Source organism: Halichoerus grypus, chromosome 4 (assembly GCF_964656455.1).
Source record: "Halichoerus grypus chromosome 4, mHalGry1.hap1.1, whole genome shotgun sequence".
Taxonomy (NCBI): Eukaryota; Metazoa; Chordata; class Mammalia; order Carnivora; family Phocidae; genus Halichoerus; species Halichoerus grypus.
In genome coordinates, this window is record NC_135715.1 from 188,358,751 (window position 1) to 188,376,196 (window position 17,446).

General features: G+C 53.7%; 1 protein-coding gene across 2 annotated transcripts in view; it reads left to right on the forward strand.

The window, feature by feature from the left end:
• The first annotated feature begins 1,329 nt into the window (after nt 1-1,329).
• The window catches only part of SH3BP4 (SH3 domain binding protein 4), an 85,365-nt gene continuing 69,248 nt past the window's right edge, over nt 1,330-17,446 (forward strand). For both annotated transcript variants that reach the window (XM_078071487.1, XM_036091843.2), the window contains exon 1: nt 1,330-1,536. The gene's annotated coding sequence lies outside the window, so the exon portion shown is untranslated. The remainder of the gene's footprint in view (nt 1,537-17,446) is intronic.

The following is a 17,446-nucleotide window of genomic DNA, read 5'->3' on the forward strand; positions in this document are numbered from 1 at the left end:
TCAGGTCAAATTCCGGTTCTACTACTTTCTTGCTGTCAAATCAACCCTCGGAGCTTCAGTCCACTCATGTGTGAAACGGACTAAAAAGAGTAGTCAAGTACGGGATTTTTTGAGGATTAAGTGTGTCATTCCATGGAAAGTGCTTGCCACACAGTAAGTGGTGGTGCAATTTACTGAGCATTTATTGAGCATCTACTGAGCTCTTCTTAGGTGCCAGGCATAGGGACACAAGTGGAAATGGTTATGATGCTATGAATTCCTCCTGCACTCTGCTCAGCAGGAAGTTCTCCTTTGTAATGTTCAATGTGACTGCCCTCCTTCTCGCCTTACTTACCACAGCCCTGCACTGCCTTCCTCCCACCGTGTGTTGGAAGCAGGATTCTCAGCATTAGGTACCACCCTCCGCGTCCTGGCCGACGCTCGCGGAGCCGTACCTCACCCAGGGGTCCCCGTGTGGGGTTCCCCGAGAAGGGATGGGAGGATGGCGGGGGTGCAAGGAACACAGGAGCGCGACCAAAAGGTAAGGATGAAGCTGTTGTATCTAGATCTGCTTGTTCCAGGGACCAAGACCCCGGGGGCGCCCAGCGGCCGGTAACCCATTCCCCGGCTGGCGCCCGGAGGAGGAAGATGAGGAGGCACCAAGGCGGGGTCCCAACTGGGGCTCCGGGAGACGCGGCGCCACCCCCTGCCTGCGCGCTCGCTCCCGGGCGGCCTCCCCGCGGCCCCGGCTCGGCCTCGCCCCTGCGCGCACGCCCAGCCCCAGCAAACCACACCCCGCCCGGGCCTCCGGATGGCCCCCGCTCGGCCCCGCCCCCTTCGCACTCGCCCCCCCACCCCCGGCCTCCGGGCACCAACGGCTCGGCCCCGCCCCCTAATTATCCACATTTCCCCCCTCCTCGGCCTGTCGGCGGCCTCAGCTAAGCCCCGCCCCTACTTAGTCCTGCCCCCTAATTATTCCCACCCCGCCCCGGTCTCGCAGCCTCCTTGGCTAAACCGCGCCCCCTCCGGCCTCGGCATTTTGCCCCCACACCCCCCACACCCCCCCCAACTCGTCCACACCCCTCCCGGGCTTCTGGGCCTCCCCAGATCGGCCACGCCCCCTCCGTGTTTGCCCCGCCCCCGCCCGATCTGCCTCGGGAGGTGGGCGCTTGGTTCCCCCTCCGCGTCCCCCTTTCTCTCCCGCCCCCTGTCTCCCAAGTGGCCTCGGCTCAGGCTCCGCCCTGCCCCCAGGCTCCACCCCCGCGGAGACCACCCCTGCCCTCCCGCCCTGGTCCCCGCCTCGCGCGCCCCGCCCCGCGCGCCCCGCCCCCGCCCCCGCGGCCCCGCCCCGGCGCGGGGACCACCCTCGGTCCGGGGAGGCGCGGGCCGAGCGCTCGGGGCACTCTCGGCGGTCCTGGCCGCTCGCCGCCGCCGCGCGGAGATTCGCGCGGAGATTCGCGCGGAGATTCCCGCGGAGCCGCGCGCGCCCCCGGTGGGGCCGAGCTCCCAGACCGCGAGGAGAGCCGCAGGAGCCCGCGGGGACGCAATGCAAGCCAGGTAGGCAGGCGGCAGTCCGGCGGTCCCCTGCGGGCCGCTCCCGCCCAGTGCCCGGCCTCGCTCCCACGGCGCCTGCCGGGGCTCGGCGGGCTCGCACCCTCGTGGGCACCGATCGTTCCCCCGCCGCCTGAGTTCGGGGCTCCGGGTGCCCGGGCACAGCTGGCGCTGGGCTCGGGAAGCCTCGCGCCCCTCGCCGCCGCTCGGGCGCCTGGGTCACCTAGGTGCAGGCGGGCGGGCCGGGGTTCCCGGCGCCGAGCCTCTGTCGGGAGCCCCCGCGTGCGCCCGCGGAGCCCTCTCCCCCGGCCCTGGAGCCTCCCGGGCAGGCCCTGCGGGGTGGCCCGGCGCGGCGACCGCACGCGTCCCCGGGGCGCCCCCTCGCGCGGTTCTGGGGAGGGGAGGGGGGCGAGCGGTCCCGGGTTAAACTTGTTGGTGACAATGCATATTTCAACTTAGGAGATGCCTGGTTTTAGGATGGTAATGCAAATCCCGGGTTCTGGCTGGGCCGTCCGGTGAGCGAGCAGCCGCGAGCTGACAGCGCGGACTGCCGGCGGGTGGGGACGGCTGGAAGAGAGGCACGTTGTTCTCTAAGTGATGTTTCCCGGGAAGCCCGCTCCGCGCTGCGGATTGGTGGTGCCCGGGAGTGCGGGCGGCTCCTGGCCCGGGGCCGCTCCTGCAGCCGGGGGACCAGGCCGGCGCTGGCCGTTCCCCGGGGTGCTGGGCGATGCGAGAGCGGCGGGCCCTCTACGGGCGGAGAGGCTTGCGGAGCCTCACCATCAGTGAGATTTCGAAAGGGGACGCCGGGCTGGATTTTATTCGTGCTTTTTCTTGGCAAGTTAGTGCTGCAGATTTGTACTGTGTCCTTTATCAGTAATAAGTTCGTATAACTTTTGTTTGGTCACAAAAGCAGTATACGCTTTGGGTAGAAAACGTGGAAAAAATAAAGACAAATGTAAACAGTAAGACAGAAGCCATCCGTGATCCCACTCTTCCTATCGGCCTTTAATGTTTGCATTCTTGGGGTCACCGGCTTACCGATTTAATGAGTAAGTTACAGCCGGAGCTTCTCTTGCCTAAATCAAAGTAATCCTTTATGCAACTCTCCCCTCCCCACCCTTCCAAGCATGGTGGTCTCTGAACACCTAAGTTCAGCTTTATTGGCCTGGCTGCCTTCTCAGCTGGCTACCAGTTCCCTTTCTGTGGGCCTGAGGTGGAGAGAGAAGGAAGCAGTCAGCCTAGAACGCTGGCTAAGACTGCATTGGCCTGGTGCCTCTCCACCTTCCCCTGTGGTTTTGGTTACTTGCCTTGTAAAAATGAAGGTAATGATTCTCAATCTGCTTCTCAGGCCACCATAAAAATTAATGGGTGGTTTGTGAAGCGTTTTGACATCCTTGGATGGACAGCGACTGTACTTTAAGGGGCTAGGGAGCATTTTGCTCTTCCACGTTGTTGCCGTCATCCAATTAAACAGTCTACCTCCCACCTGGCCGTCCTGACCAGGAAACAGACTCCAGGAATGTCCGGTGGAGCCTGGAGAACGTTCCTGGTTCCCGGCTCTGTGCATTCTGCCCAACAAAGGGGGGTGGGCGTGGGTGGGGGCTTGGAAGGAGACCACACTCCCCGATGGGCCTCTCCCTTCTGCTTTCTGCATATGGGTGGACGTGGAGAGGGTAAGGGACAGGTCCCCCGTTGCCCAGGCCCGATGCTTGTCCATCTGTGGAATGCCAAGGCCATGCTGATCCGAGAGGGAACAGTTAGTTCTGGGAGGACTCGGAAAGTGAACAAACCTGGCTTCCTAGGGATTTGTCTTACGGCTCACTTGTTTACTAAATGAACAATGAGCAGCTCAGATCTGCGGTGCCCCAGAAGCTTCTGTGAGCTTTAATTTTTTCCTGTTGTTCCAGGACTCAGGCACCACACTCTGTGGCCCTTTCAAACAATGAATAGGGACTCACACCATTTGTTAATGTCAGGTATGCAAAGCCGGAGTGGGGAGAGGAGCACACAGGTTGCCTTTTGTTCTCCTGGCATAGAAACCATGCTGGAAGAGCCTCTCCATAGCAGGTCTGCGGGGCTTCAGTCTGTCATTTGATAGTTTTCATTATTTTATTGTTGGATCCCACCGGCACTTTGATCTGCCCGAGGTCTAGTGGCTGATCCCAGCCTGGACACAGGGGGATTTCCAGAAGCACCCAGAAAGGGGGCTGGACAAGTTGCTGCTAAGTGTCCTTAACTGGGCTCTCTGCCAGTTAGTATTATGCTCTTAATTTTCTCGGTGGAGGGAGGAAGAGGGAGTCTTCCTGGATTTTCTCCTTTGCTGTTGTTTGCTAACTTGATTGCTGGTTACCCAGCAGCCTGGACGTGCTTTCCTGTGGCTGCTGGAATGGACTTTTTCTTATTCTAATGGTTTCTCTTCTGTTTGTGAGGTGACGCTAATGTGAATGGGGTTTACGCCCCTGGGTCCTGGGAGGCCACTCCCTCCCCCATTTAAATCTTCAGATCCCAGCCAGTTACTTGTGGGAGGAGGCCTCCTGGCTTCCCTCAGCTTCTTAGGGGAGTCCTTGGCCTGAACAAGGTGAAGAGCCACGGAGTTCGACCCTTGCTGACCTCCTCCCTGGCTCCCTGTTTCGGGTATCAGCCTTATTTTGACTGAGTAGAAGCTGCTGTTTTAGCAAGTGGGGCTTTGGTCCAGCCATGTGGGTTTTCCTTAGCTTTGTTATTTTTCAAGTCCAGCACCTGAATTTGGACCGTGGTGTGATTTCTCTTCTGAGAATTCGAGGCAGGCCCCTGTGATATTTCCGAAGGCCCTGGAGCTGGGCGCTAGGACTTCTTTGTCTTGAGGTCGCTGTCTGATTAGCCGGAACCGGGAAGGGTCACCAAACCCAAACAGCTACGGAGACTTCACCCAGAGTGCTCTGGCCAGCTTTGCTCCTGGCCTGGAGGGGAGCCCGGGGCCACCCAGTGTCGACCCGCAGCTCCCCGCGCAGCGCCAGGCCGCCTGCCTTCCCAGCTATTGGCACAAGAGAAGCCCCACATTCCGCCATCACCCTCTGGAGGAGTGACAGAAAAATAATTCACCGAGTCCCCAAACACCCAGGGAACAATCCTGCTACTTAATGCAGGATGTCTCAGGAAGCCTGAGCCTGCTTTTCAGTGGGCCCTGGGGGCATCCTCGTGTTATGTAACAGCACCTGATGCCACCTGGCCGAGCATCCTAAGGGAAAGGTTGTCAGTATTCAGCCTTCCGAAGGCCAGAGCACACAGAAGGTATTTTAGAAATCAAGGGGTGGGTGGTGTGTTTCAAGGAGGGAAGGGTGAATCCCACAGAGGGCATCAGCCCCCACCCCCCCATCCGCCAGGTGGACTGGTGCCTGCCCAGACCTAACTGTCAGTAAGCCAATAGGATGTCAGGAAGGAGAGCGGTGTACTGAGCTCACCTAACTTAAGTTGAGATTTGGGGTGCTTTAGGGGTAGAAAGAGGTGTCATTTGCTGAGGGCTTACGAAGCACCGGGCCTGGCATGCATGCACACTTTAAGATCCTCACCCAAACCGTGTGGGGTTCCATTATACAGGAAAGCTATGAGGATTTAAGTAGTCCCCCAGCACAGTGGTCCCAAAGTGCCAGAGCCGGGAATTGAACCTGAAAGTGCCTGAGCCCAGCGCTCTTAATCACATCTCCCAGGGTGCTGAGAGCAAAGACGCTCATGCATTCGGGTGGCATGATGACAGGCGCGTGAAGCCTGCCCTACACAGTTATAGAACTTGTACTCTGAAGGCGACGAAATCTTTAAAACCTGTAAAATGTTTGCAGCCTAAGGGGAAGGCAGCCGGGTTGTACCTTTATTCCTGGGGGTCTGCTCTGTCCTCGCCCTGTCTGCAGGGTCCAGGTTGGTTTCTTTGGAAGACTGAGCTGTTGCAGTCAGGGTAACTCGCACAGGAGCCCCCGTGAAGTCTGTCCTTGTACCATGAAGTGAGGGTGTTCCCGGCAGACCGAGGTCACGAGAATAAGATAAAGATTATGGGAAGTCTCTCAAGTAAGTGTAAGATAAGGATTCCACCTTCCACTTCACAATGAAATAAATGACACACTGAGGAGATTATTCTTATCTGCTCATTAAAAGCTCGTCTCTGGAGAAACTCTCTGCTGGTTCCTGTTAGCCCAGCGCTTTTGAACAAATTGAAAAGAATACTTCCTGTGGAAGGATTTTTGTGGTTCCAGACTCCTGTGATTCATCTTCTCCTCTCTCCCTCTTCCCCCTTCCCCCAGGCTATGGGACTGAGGGAAACCCTGCCCCATTTTTAGGAACACGGAAGCCTGTTCTAGTCCCCAGGCCTGAAGGGAATACAGGTGTCCTTTCCTGGATTCCCAGTGTAGGAGGCCCGTGTGCTGATAAACCTGCTCGGAGGAAAGGAACAAAGAACCTTCACTGTTGCACCTGCTGGTTTCGGTGGTGTGGTCTAAACATCCGCACTGTGGCCACTGGGAAGCTCCCAGGGCTGGCATTGTTGAACCACCCGTGTGAGCCAGCGAGAGCCGGCTGCAGCTCGCCCTTCACCACACTGGGCCCACCTGCTGGCCCCCCTTACAGAGCCGGCCACATGGTTAACTGGCTTCTTCGGGGACCATGTCTGCCCAGCAGGTGGGCGGGGAGAGGGTTCGGATGTCACTGGGTGGTGTGCTTTGTTTGGCCAGCTTCAAAACATACTGTATGTTGAAATCACCTGGGAGGTTTTTAAAAATCCACCTTTGCCAGCCTGATCCCCAGGGGAATGCAAATCTCTGAGGGCGGGACCCAGACCCCGGCAGTTTCTAAAACCTCCCCATCAGAATCCCCCTTTTCATATGTATCCTCCACGCTGAGGTAGGGAGTCTGTGGGAAGGAGACCGGAGGAGTGGTATGGGACTAGGGATGGAGGAGTGGTATGGGACTAGGGATGGAGGAGTGGTATGGGACTAGGGATGGAGGAGTGGTATGGGACTAGGGATGGAGGAGTGGTATGGGACTAGGGATGGAGGAGTGGTATGGGACTAGGGATGGAGGAGTGGTATGGGACTAGGGATGGAGGAGTGGTATGGGACTAGGGATGGAGGAATGGTATGGGACTAGGGACGGCAGACCCTGTATTTGAGGCTGGAGTTGCAACTTTCCCTTGAGGAGCCAAGGAGGTTTTTAGGGCCAGGTTCTTGGAAAGGCAGGCAGAGGCCCAGATCTTTCCAGTTGCCAATTGGAGACCTTACTCCATTGACTCTTTCCTTCCATGGGTGGTGATCGACATACTTGTTCTGCCTTGGTTGCTCTTGCTGGTCTAGAACAGAGAAGGGTCTTCGTGGAAGAAGGGGTCAGGATGAAGCCAGGAGCTCTGTCCTTGGAGAGACCGCTCCTTGGGTGGGTTTGATGAGCTGATCTCTGGTGTTAAAGCAGAGAGCCAGAGTCTAGAGGAGCTTCCCGGGACCACCCAAGTGAAGACAGGAGAAACTCACTGGTTAAGAGCTTTGTCAGTCTGAACTGGTTGCACACATAACTCTGATTATTTTTTCTCTATCACAATTAGCAGTAAAATTATTTTAAAATGTGAGAGCTCCTTGGGAGGCAGCAAGCACATGGGAAGGGGGGAGGGTCCTTAAACATCTGAGCCAGCCTCGTTAGCAGGTCTGACACTAGCAGGAGGGAAGCCAGGCCCCTGGGGTGTAGAATTTAAGGAGGCGTCCCTGGGGTTGTTCACCTGCAGGGTCTGCCTGCTGATCCGAGGAGGACCGAGCCCTTTGAGAGGGCTGACTTGGGCCTGATTTCCTTAGGGTTGAGCCCATGAGCGTGGAAGAGCTCCCTGGAGACTCGAGCATGAGCCGGGGGGCCTGGGAGCACACTTCTGGCTCACCTCATGAAGATGGGGCGGGAAGGCCAAAGAGGGAGTGGAGAAGCAGCTGGAGGAGAGAACAGGCGGGGTGTGTGTCCCTGAAGCCAGGCAGAAGGTGGGGGTGTAGAGGAAGGCAGTTGGGAGCCCAGTGCAAACAGGACAGTTGTGGGGTTGATCGAAGAAGCAACAACGGGAAGACAGGAGGCCACTGGGTTTGGCTTGTCAGAACCGTGTGAGTGTGGTAGTTGAAAGATTCTAGAAAAAATAGAGAATATGGGAAAATATTAGTGGTAAAAGAAACGGGACTGTCATTTGATGGTGTTGAGACAGGAGGGACCCAGGGCTGGGTCAGACGGAGGGCCTGGGATGCGGGGGCCAGCCCACAGTGGTGCAGGACGGTGAGTGCCCCCACGCCCTGTGAGAGAAGGAGATGGATGGGGGTGGTTGTCTTCAGGAAGAACAGGTTAAAAGACTTCTCCAAATGCCTTTTCAGGCTGTTGTGGCGGGGGGAACTCCTTGGTCCCTAAGACCCAGTTTAGACTCCTTCTCAAGAAATCTTTCCTGAGTCCCCGAGGTCGGGAGCTGACCCGCTGCTTCTTGCATGTCCGCTGTCTTGCTAGGCTGGGCGCTGCTGGGCACCGGTCACATTTCACTGATGGCTGCATCCTCAGTGCCAGACAGCACGTCCCATGGATGAGGAGATTGACAGGTGGAGACAGGGGCTGACCCAGGTGATCACTTCGGGTGGTTACTTACCGTATAACCATTCGGAGGCAGCATTAATATTCTCTTCTTAGACGTCTTAGCAGTTCCAAATGCACAATATGTGACAGAAGTAATTTCTGGCTTTTAAGAATTCTGGCCTGTGAATAGTAATCAGCTTACTCATAAATTCTGTCAAGTGGCACCCCGGTCGCTCTGACATTTAACGTTTCATTCAGAGAGGCTCGCCCCACCTCTGTTTACCCATTTTACGCCACTGCCCACTTTGAAAGGATTTGAATTTTTATTTTTATTTTTATTTTTTATTTTTTTATTTTTTTTAAGATTTTATTTATTTGACAGAGAGACACAGCGAGAAAGGGAACACAAGCAGGGGGAATGGGAGAGGGAGAAGCAGGCTTCCCGCGGAGCAGGGAGCCCGATGTAGGGCTCGATCCCAGGACCCTGGGATCATGACCTGAGCTGAAGGCAGACGCTTAACGACTGAGCCACCCAGGCGCCCCAGGATTTGAATTTTTAATAAGTTTTGGATACAAAGAAGTAAGTGGAATATCTGAAAAAATGCATGTGCATTCAAATATTTTTTATTACCCTGAGAATCGTCGCTAAAAGCACTGGGTTGAAAGTTCACTGGAAATAATTATTGGAGCTGATATAATACTTATAAATACTTCATGTAAAGTGCTGGGCCTGAGGCCTAAGACCAGAGTCACTCAGTGGACGGTGGTGAGGGTGGTGGTGGTAGGTAAACCGGGTCATCGGCTCTGGTCCGGTGTCACAGTTCCTCCCCGTGGCCCCCATCCCAATACCCCTCGCAGAAGTTGGGATATTTTTTTTCCCTTTGTGGTTTCAGAAATCAGTGTTCAAGATGTTCACAAGAGGAGAGCCCTATCCCTCGGGGTCCTGGTTTTGTGCTGGTAGGCAGCTGTTGGATATCTTACCCTTATAGTGCCAGACGAGGAAACCCAAATTTCCCATTTCGCTCACCTTTCCAGCCCTTGTCAGAGGGTGCCGACTCTGGGGGACGTCATGGGAGACGAGATACTGGCCGCACATCAAAAATGAGTTCTTTAGAGTTTACGTAGTGAACATAGTTGGCTTGTATTTTGTTAGAACCACCTGTGATTTCGGGGCTGTTCATTTGGGGAAGAGCGTGTGTTCGTCTCAGAGACAGATGCTAGAACCTTCTCTGCTCTGTAATCCATAATCCGGGCGGTGGCAGACGCTGGCCCAGCCAGTCCCGGGAAAGGAGGGAAATGGCCCCCAGGAATTCCTTTTCTCCAGGCGGGAGCTTCGTCGGTTCCTTCACTTGATATTTTATTTATAAATATTTTAAGAGCTTGAGAAATTCAGTTTCAGGTAATTTGACATTTAGATGCTCAGAATCTCTCAGATTCATAGTTACTATTTGAGGACATACACGCTCACACACACTTGAAATACTCCTACCCACCTCTTCACATAGGGATTTTTCTGTGGTTTCACCCATTTATTGGGCTTTTCCTCTGTGTCAGGCACTGTGGCGGAGTCTTCTGTAAATGGCTCTTTCTTTTTAATCAATCCATGATGAAACAGTCCGATTTGCACAACCGAAAGTCGTATGTGCTTCAAGGAGAATCCTTATTAAGAATTAAGTGGCTAGGGGCGCCTGGGTGGCTCAGTCGGTGAAGCATCTGCCTTCGGCTTGGGTCATGATTTTGGGGTCCTGGGATCGAGCGCCAAGTTGCGTTGGGCTCTGCTCAGCAGGGAGTCAGCTTCTCCCTGCCTCTCTGCCTACTTGTGCTCTCTCTCTCAATCCCACACACCGGTCTGTGTTCGAATCTTGGGCTTCTGTATCCTTCCGGTTTTGACATTGGACAACTTTTCGGACTCCTTCAAGACCTGGTTTTCTCATCTGTAACATGGTGGCGATAGTACTTACTTCTGGGGCCTGGCAGATGTCAACGTGGAGATGTGGATTTTACTGCATCATCCCCCTGTGTTGGCCTTGGGCCCCGTACCTATCCTGGGGAGTTTTTTGTGAGTCCTGTGTGCACTGCGGACTTTTTCTTAAAAATTGAGTAAATAGAGATTTTTTTGGTGATGTTTCACCATCTGCATTAAACAGGAGTGCAGGGCTTTGATATTTTTAGGTGTTCAGTCTGACCTTTGAAATGTGCGCGGGCGCAGACTAGTTGCATGATGTATTGGTAAATGTCTCAATAAGGATTAGCTCCCCCAATCCTTGGCCCATTCCTCAGATTTCTGGGAGCTGGAGGAAATGCAAGGGATAGAGTCAGCAGATTGTGGCCCAGGCTCACACGTCGGATCGAGTGTGTGGGGACCAGCAGCCAATCGGTCGAGGCCACCGAGCCCGGGTCTTCCAAGGCCTGACCGTGAGCAGGGGATGAGAAGTGTGTTGGGTTCAATACAAGTACTTTCTAGATAAACGAATTGTTTAGGGAATATTTTCTTGTGATTTTTCCTTCTTTTTTCTTAAAAAAAAAAAAAAAAGGAAAGGAAAACCTTTCCACTTGAGTTTTTTCTAATTACCCAAGTAATTATATGTTCATTTTGGAAATATTAGAAAATGCAAAAGGAGAAAAAAGTTAACATCGCTGGAACTTTGCCACCCATGAGAACCAGTCTGGTCTGAACTGGATGTTTTTCTCTGAGTTTCCAGTGTTGTCACATGTAAGTCTAGAAACTTCCAAACAAAGCAGGATCATAGAGTGGGGACTTGTTCTGTGCATAGCAATTCTTTTTATACGGATCTTTCGAATGAATGCTACGCTTTTTAAAAACTGCTTTTTATCTAAAATTGTTGTTGACATATTTTCACATCAATAAACACAGATTCAGATCCTCAGATGGTACCCGGATGCACCCTATTTAAAAATCCTTATTCACAGACAGTTTCCAGTCACTTTGAAATTATAAAGAGCTCTGCAGTGAATATCTTGATGCATACATCTTTCAATACATGGAAGTTTTTCCTTCGAATGAATTTTTTTTTTTTTTTTGCCACTATTGTGCTTAAAATCTACAAAGAACTTCTAATTATATTAATAGTTGGATGAATGTGTAGTCGCTACTCAGAAAAGCATCTCCAAAGGCAGTGACCTTGGGAAGAGTTTCTAGGACTATTGTATACAACTGGGTGAACTTTAAGACCAGGCTTAGAAATGCCTGTACCACATTTGTGGGGATTCTTTCCTGACTGTCCAACTGCTCACGCTCTGCATTGTGAGCTTTTGGGGTGGGGTTGGGAAAGCACAGCTCAATTTTAGGATGTACACTTACACCCAGTTTCTTTTCTTTTTTTAAAGATTTTATTTATTTGACACAGAGAGAGAGAGAGGGAGGGAGGGAGAAATAGCACAAGCAGGGGGAATGGCAGAGGGGAAGGAGAAGCAGGCTCCCTCCCCGCTGAGCAGGGAGCCCGACATGGGGCTCCATCCCAGGATCCTGAGATCATGATCTGAGCCGAAGGCAGATGCTCAACCGACTGAGCCGCCCAGGCGCCCTACTCAAACACCAGTTTCAGAAACATCAACATATAGGGAAGGTGTGTGTCTGAGAACACAGGAGGTGTTTCTGTCCGGAGGTCCTCAGGGCCCCCTCCCTCCCAGAGGTGAATGGCTGATGATTTCCCTGCGGTCAGCTGCATGAACGGTCACTGTGCGCCCCCGGGGTCACGTCCTTCTGGGTGTCAGGAGTGCTGTGTGAGGCGGCGTCTTGGATCCGCTCTGGCGAGGTGGACTGCAGTTGGATCTGGTGCAGGGCCTCCCCCCAGACTTGGTTTACAACTTCCAGGTTCATTAAGAGGAGAAAGTGCTTAATCCCTTCCCCGGACAGGGAGGCCATCCTTTTGATTTCTAACTGCGGTCTGGTGTCACAGGACTTCTTCATTGTGGCAAGAGAGGAAAACTAAATTATGGGTTGAATATATTTTGGCCCGCCTCCTGAGCGTGGCTTTGCAGAGGGGCCTGGCTGCCGCCTCTGGTCTTGGCACCACTGTGTCCATGAGTCACTGCTCACCTATTTTGACATGAGGCAGCACTTTGGGGGCTGCTGGGAAGGCCGGAGGACTGCTCATTCACACTGGTGGTTTGTTTTGGGGGGTGGAGAGCCCCTAGATTGGGTCTGAGAGCTGAGCCTTTTGTAACTGTCTGGGATGCTGTCCCTGGCCCTCTTCCCCTCCTGATGAGCTGTTGGACTCACAAGCCTTCATTCCCTCACTCGCACTGAGCCCGCTGTGTTCCAGGCGGGTGATGGAGAAACCACTGGGGAAGGTCTCTGCCGGGCAAGTGGCCACCAGTACCCAGGAGGAGAGGTCAGGGTTCACGAGGTGTACTGGGGGGTCAGGACATGCTTCGTGCAAGAGCCCCACTAAGTGAGAGATGAAAGAATTGGGCAGGCACCTGCAGGGGTTTTGGGGGGGCTCTGGGTGGTTGAGTCAGTGCCAGGAACCAAACCAGGTGACAGCTTTCTGGAAGCACCTGTCAGGGGATGCGAGGGGCAGGTGGCTGGAGGGAACAGCCCTTCTGGGCTTTATTCAGCTTTGAACTTTCAGGCACTGGAAAAACTTCATTAAACGTGTAGTCATGACTTGAAAGGGACCTGGGAGGTGCCCTGACACCCCGCCCCTCATCCTGGACACCTCCTCACACCCTTCATCTCCCCTACCCCTGCCCCCCTGGGGGGCTCCCGTGACCCCACCCTGTGACCCACATGGCTGCCTCTCCCTCCCGACTTACTCGGAGAGTCTCATAAGATCATCTGATTGAATGACCCCTCTGCACAGTGCTGAGGGTTACCTTTGTTAGCAAAATGACACTGGAAACTAAGCCAGCCGTCAGATGATAAAGAGAGCCGCAGCATTTTTATATTCCAGAAAGAAAAAGGTATTGAGAAAGAAGGGGAGGTTTTCCAGTGAAAACAGCATGGGAGGGACCCCGAGAGATAGATCGGAACACCTCTCCGAGGTCGGCTGTTTCAAATTGTGCCCCTGGCCCATGGCCCTCGGAGCGGCACACAGGATGATCCCCGGCCTTCCTTGTCAGGTTCTGAAACCCACCAGGCTGGGCCGTCCTTCCCCTCCTGACAGCCCCCTTCTCGGGCCGCAGGAGCCTGAGCTGCTGGGAGGTGGCGGCTTTGCTGGCCATCCAGCGGATTTCTGTGTTTAACCCACATTGACCCGGCTAATCCTGGTTCTACTTGGGGAGGACCTTCCATGCCGCCTTCTGCCCCGGGAGGACAACCAACTGTCCTCAACGTGCTCGGAGTAAAACCATGCCTTTTTCAAGGTTAAAAGAACTTATCTAAGAGCTGGAACATGATGTCATAAACACCGCTTTTGTGTCATTAGTGGAATTGTCGAGAAATTGGCTGCTTGCTAAATTGGGAGCCTGATGATTTTTCTGGGAAGAAGCCGGGTTATTTCAATGAGCAGGAGCCTGGAGAAAATGGCAGGGATCCCCGAGGGGAGTGCCGTGTTGGAGGCCGCGAGTAACAGGTGAGCAAGGCGTGCACGACAAAATGCCCATTTATGGCTTTGAGGAGGACTGTAAATTAGGCACTACGGGGAAAACTTGAGCGAGTGTGACTTTGAATATGTCAGGTTGTTTGTGGTTGTCCTCTGCCTTCAGATTTTACCGCCGGGAATTACAAATAGGCAGCTCTGTGGAGCCCGCAGACAGGCCTGGAAGGGAGTGCACAGAAATCATGGTTGTTTGAATATGAAAATCGGCGGGCGGGGATTGGGGTGGTCACCACCTGTCCGCCCCCAGCCCCCTCCATTGTCTTCAATGAAACAAAGTCATGTTTACATTTAAAATATTTGGGGAGAGAAGAGGAGACCCGGAAGCAGTAGCTAATACTGTCTGCGCCGGGGCCTCTCGCCCAGTGGACCCTTGTGGAAACCCAGGGGGTAAGTGGCATCGTTCCCTTCTTACCCATGATGACACCGAAGCCAAGAGGCTCATGAACGTGTCCAGGGACCCAGCGAGTATACGCAGTACAAGGGAGTAAAGACTATTACGCGGTGCTGATGCCTGGGTGTTAACTGACAGGGGAGGGATGTTTACCCAAACACTTGACCGTGAACCCGGGGCTTGCGCTTGCAGCAGTGGGCCGCGCATACGTAGACCCTCCGCGCGGAAGGACAAAGATCACCGCGAATGACTCCACCCCAGACGTGTCGCCGAAGGGCATTTGCTCGCAAGCACTGCAGCGGGGTTGACTCAGTTTGACGAGCGCCTCATTTCCCATCTTGCTTCCCAGGTTGCGGGGCTTCTGCGTCCTTGACCCCCGTGTCTGGCTTTGAACTGTAAGGATCCTCAGAAACTTCAGAAATAAAGTCATTTTCGTAGACGGCAAATTAATGCGAACGTCGCCTGTCTGGCAGAGAAAGTATAAACAGCCTCTTTAATTAAGTGAACATTATGCTTGATAATAGAAGTATTAAAAAACTATGGAATGCCACTTTGCTAACAAATCGTGTTTCTGTAGTTCCTCTCTTCTTTGGATTTTTCCTGGGCGTCTTGCATAACGCAGATATGTGATGCTTATAATAGTAGTAATAGCTAATAGTGGTAGTTAAGACGTCACTGACATTTTGCTGTGTGCCATCCCATGGCTTTGTCCTTACAACCGGTGTGGGGAGGGACTCTTGCCATCCTTGTGGAACAGGGGAAAACTAAGGCACCAGGAGGGTAGGAGACTTGTCTGAGCTGTGTGTGCAGAAGCCAGATTGGAGTCCAGGCTATCAACCACCACACTGCTCTGCCCCACACTGGGTGTCCGGTCTCCCCCAGGGCAGAGAAACCCCGGGATGAACGAGCTGCTAACCAGAACCCGACCCAGGAGCAGTGTGGGGGGCAGTGGTGTGACCAGGCAGGCAAGGTGAGGTCTCAGCTGAGATGAGAAGGGGCAGGTGATGGCCACATGGGTGGTCTGGATGATTCCAGTCCACCAGCAGGAGCCAAGGCTTGAGGGATTGGGGGTGGGGGTGGAGGAGACCCTAATGCCGGGAGGGTGGGGAGCTGGGCAGGAGAGAGTGTCCGTTCTCTCTCCCCACTGTGCCCTCACACTTGGCAAGCACACGTGAGCCTTCCCGCGTGACGTGGGGCTGTGTGACCACGTCCCCCTTGTTTCCATCCAAGCTGTCATTTGTCAAGATGCACACCGCTCATCAGGCACCGTACGGCGCTCTTGTTTGAGATCATCTGGAATCACGGACCCTCACGACCCTGAGTGGTAGATGCTCAGAGATAAGTCTTTATACCTAACAAGTTTGCCCTCAGATATCTCCCATTTTGTGGTGCCTTTCTGAGTAGCCGCTATATACTGAACTAAGAATTAGTACAAGATGAGAAGCCCCACTGGGCCTTCCCTCCCTCAGGCCCAGGGCCACCTGGTCCTTCATAACCGGGCCACGGCTGATGGAATGAATGGCAGGCTATAGTTGCCCAGAAGGTCTGGAACTCAGGTTAGCTTTGTGGTAAAGGTGATGACTGATGGAAGGTTCCAGAATGTTTGAACCCAGAGGGTATAAACGGAAGGGGCAGCATCAGTAGAACCCCGGTGGGGATGCATGGTTACAGTTGTGTTTCCGTAGTGGGGCCCCCCAGAAATCGTCATGTGATGACTGCCTGGAGCCAGCAGGACACTGAGCTTGCTCTTTCTGAGGAGTCCTCGGCTCCTATTTTAATATCCTCCTTAACTGGGAGTTATTTTTTCAAGTATTTCATGTTTTTCCTTTTCTGTTTTTCCCGCTTTCTTCCCCCTTATTTTCTGGTTAATTTCTGGTATGACTGCACTGGGGCTCCATAAAGGCTTCAAGAATGCTCCCAGTGTTTTCGGGTATTCCTTGGATACTCGCACAGCAATCGCATTTTCTCCAGGATAGGAAGTTTGATGTAGGTCGATTAAATTCAGCTCATCGGTGATGTTGTGTTTTGTGGTGGGTGCCATATGTTCTGTCTGTGGGACTATCGGATTTCGGGAGCTGGGCTCACGTTCCCTCACGTGACTGCGGGGAACGTCCTTCTCTCCGGATTACCGCTAACCGTGTCTTCAGCGTGATAATCAGATCTTTTTGTCACTTTACAGTTTTGTCAGTGTAAAAATCCTCTCTAGTGTGTGTTCAACATTTCCAGTCCCGTTTTCTGATACTCAGCTGTCCCCCTTTGTGGGTCGTCTTGCTTTAGATGGATTTCATGCCGTGTGTAAGCGATTCTTTTCACTGGCTGAAAGCCCCCTTTCTGGACTGTTCTTCTTCGGTGTAGTGATGCTACCATTGGTTTTGTCGCCACCTGATCTGAAGAGTTTGCTTCTCGGCCCTCTTGGTGAGCTCCTTCTCCTTGGTTTGGGGTTAGAACGGAGAGCATGCCCACTGGAATCACCAGAGTGTCAAGAGTGTGTGCGGGGTTGGTTCTCATGGACTGTTCCCTGGGCCACGTGAGACTCTTGGCCAGGCTCCCGTCCTCCATCCCTCCTCTTCCCACGGCCCAGTTTTCACTGAGAAGTTTGACGTGTGTGTTTTTGCGTCTGTTGTTACCCAGTTTTTGTTGTGTGGGGATATCTAATTAGGTGGGTTTTGCGGTCTTGTGTGCATATGGTTTTGATTGTGTATGTTTAATGCTTTCATCTGGGGATGACTGTGGGCTATGGTGAGGGTCTGGGTCCCAGCCCCCACCCCAGTGCTCAAAGCACCCCCTTCTCTGTATTGGGGATGTTGTGTGGTACGTGTACTGCTGGGTTTCTGTGGGACTCCGCAGTCACGTCACGGCCCGTGTGTGCTGACGTCAGCTGTGAGCGGAGTGGCTCTGTGACCCCGCCCCCCCTTGTTCTTGCCGCCCATTCATTGACTGAGTCCTTCACGCACACCAGCGGCTTCAGCGTGCTGGACACGGTTCACCCGTGGCCTCTGCTCTTTCCCAAGTACTGAAAACACGATGTGGCCTGCAGACTTCTGAGGCCTTCCTGGCTTTGTAGAGTAAGCCTAAACTTTTCGGCGTGACATGCCTACAGGGACTGGCAGGCTGGCCTTTGAGCACTTTTATCTCCAGCCTGCTCTTCCCTGCATCCTCCAGGCCAGTCCCTAAGATTCCACCATGGTTCCGGAAGTGATGCGTGTTTGTACCACTGGTCCTTGTTTTTGCTGCCTCCTGCCTGGTGGGACTCTCCTCCCAAGGCCTTAAGGCTAAATATCCCCCCTTCCCTGTGGCATCTGTCCGTCTGTCTCTCTCTCACACACACACAGTGACCCTCAGCGTCCTGATGTCTCAGTTCTGGCCGCTCTGGGCAGAACTCCACAGTCCTCCCGCCCCCATCTGTCTGTCTGTCTGT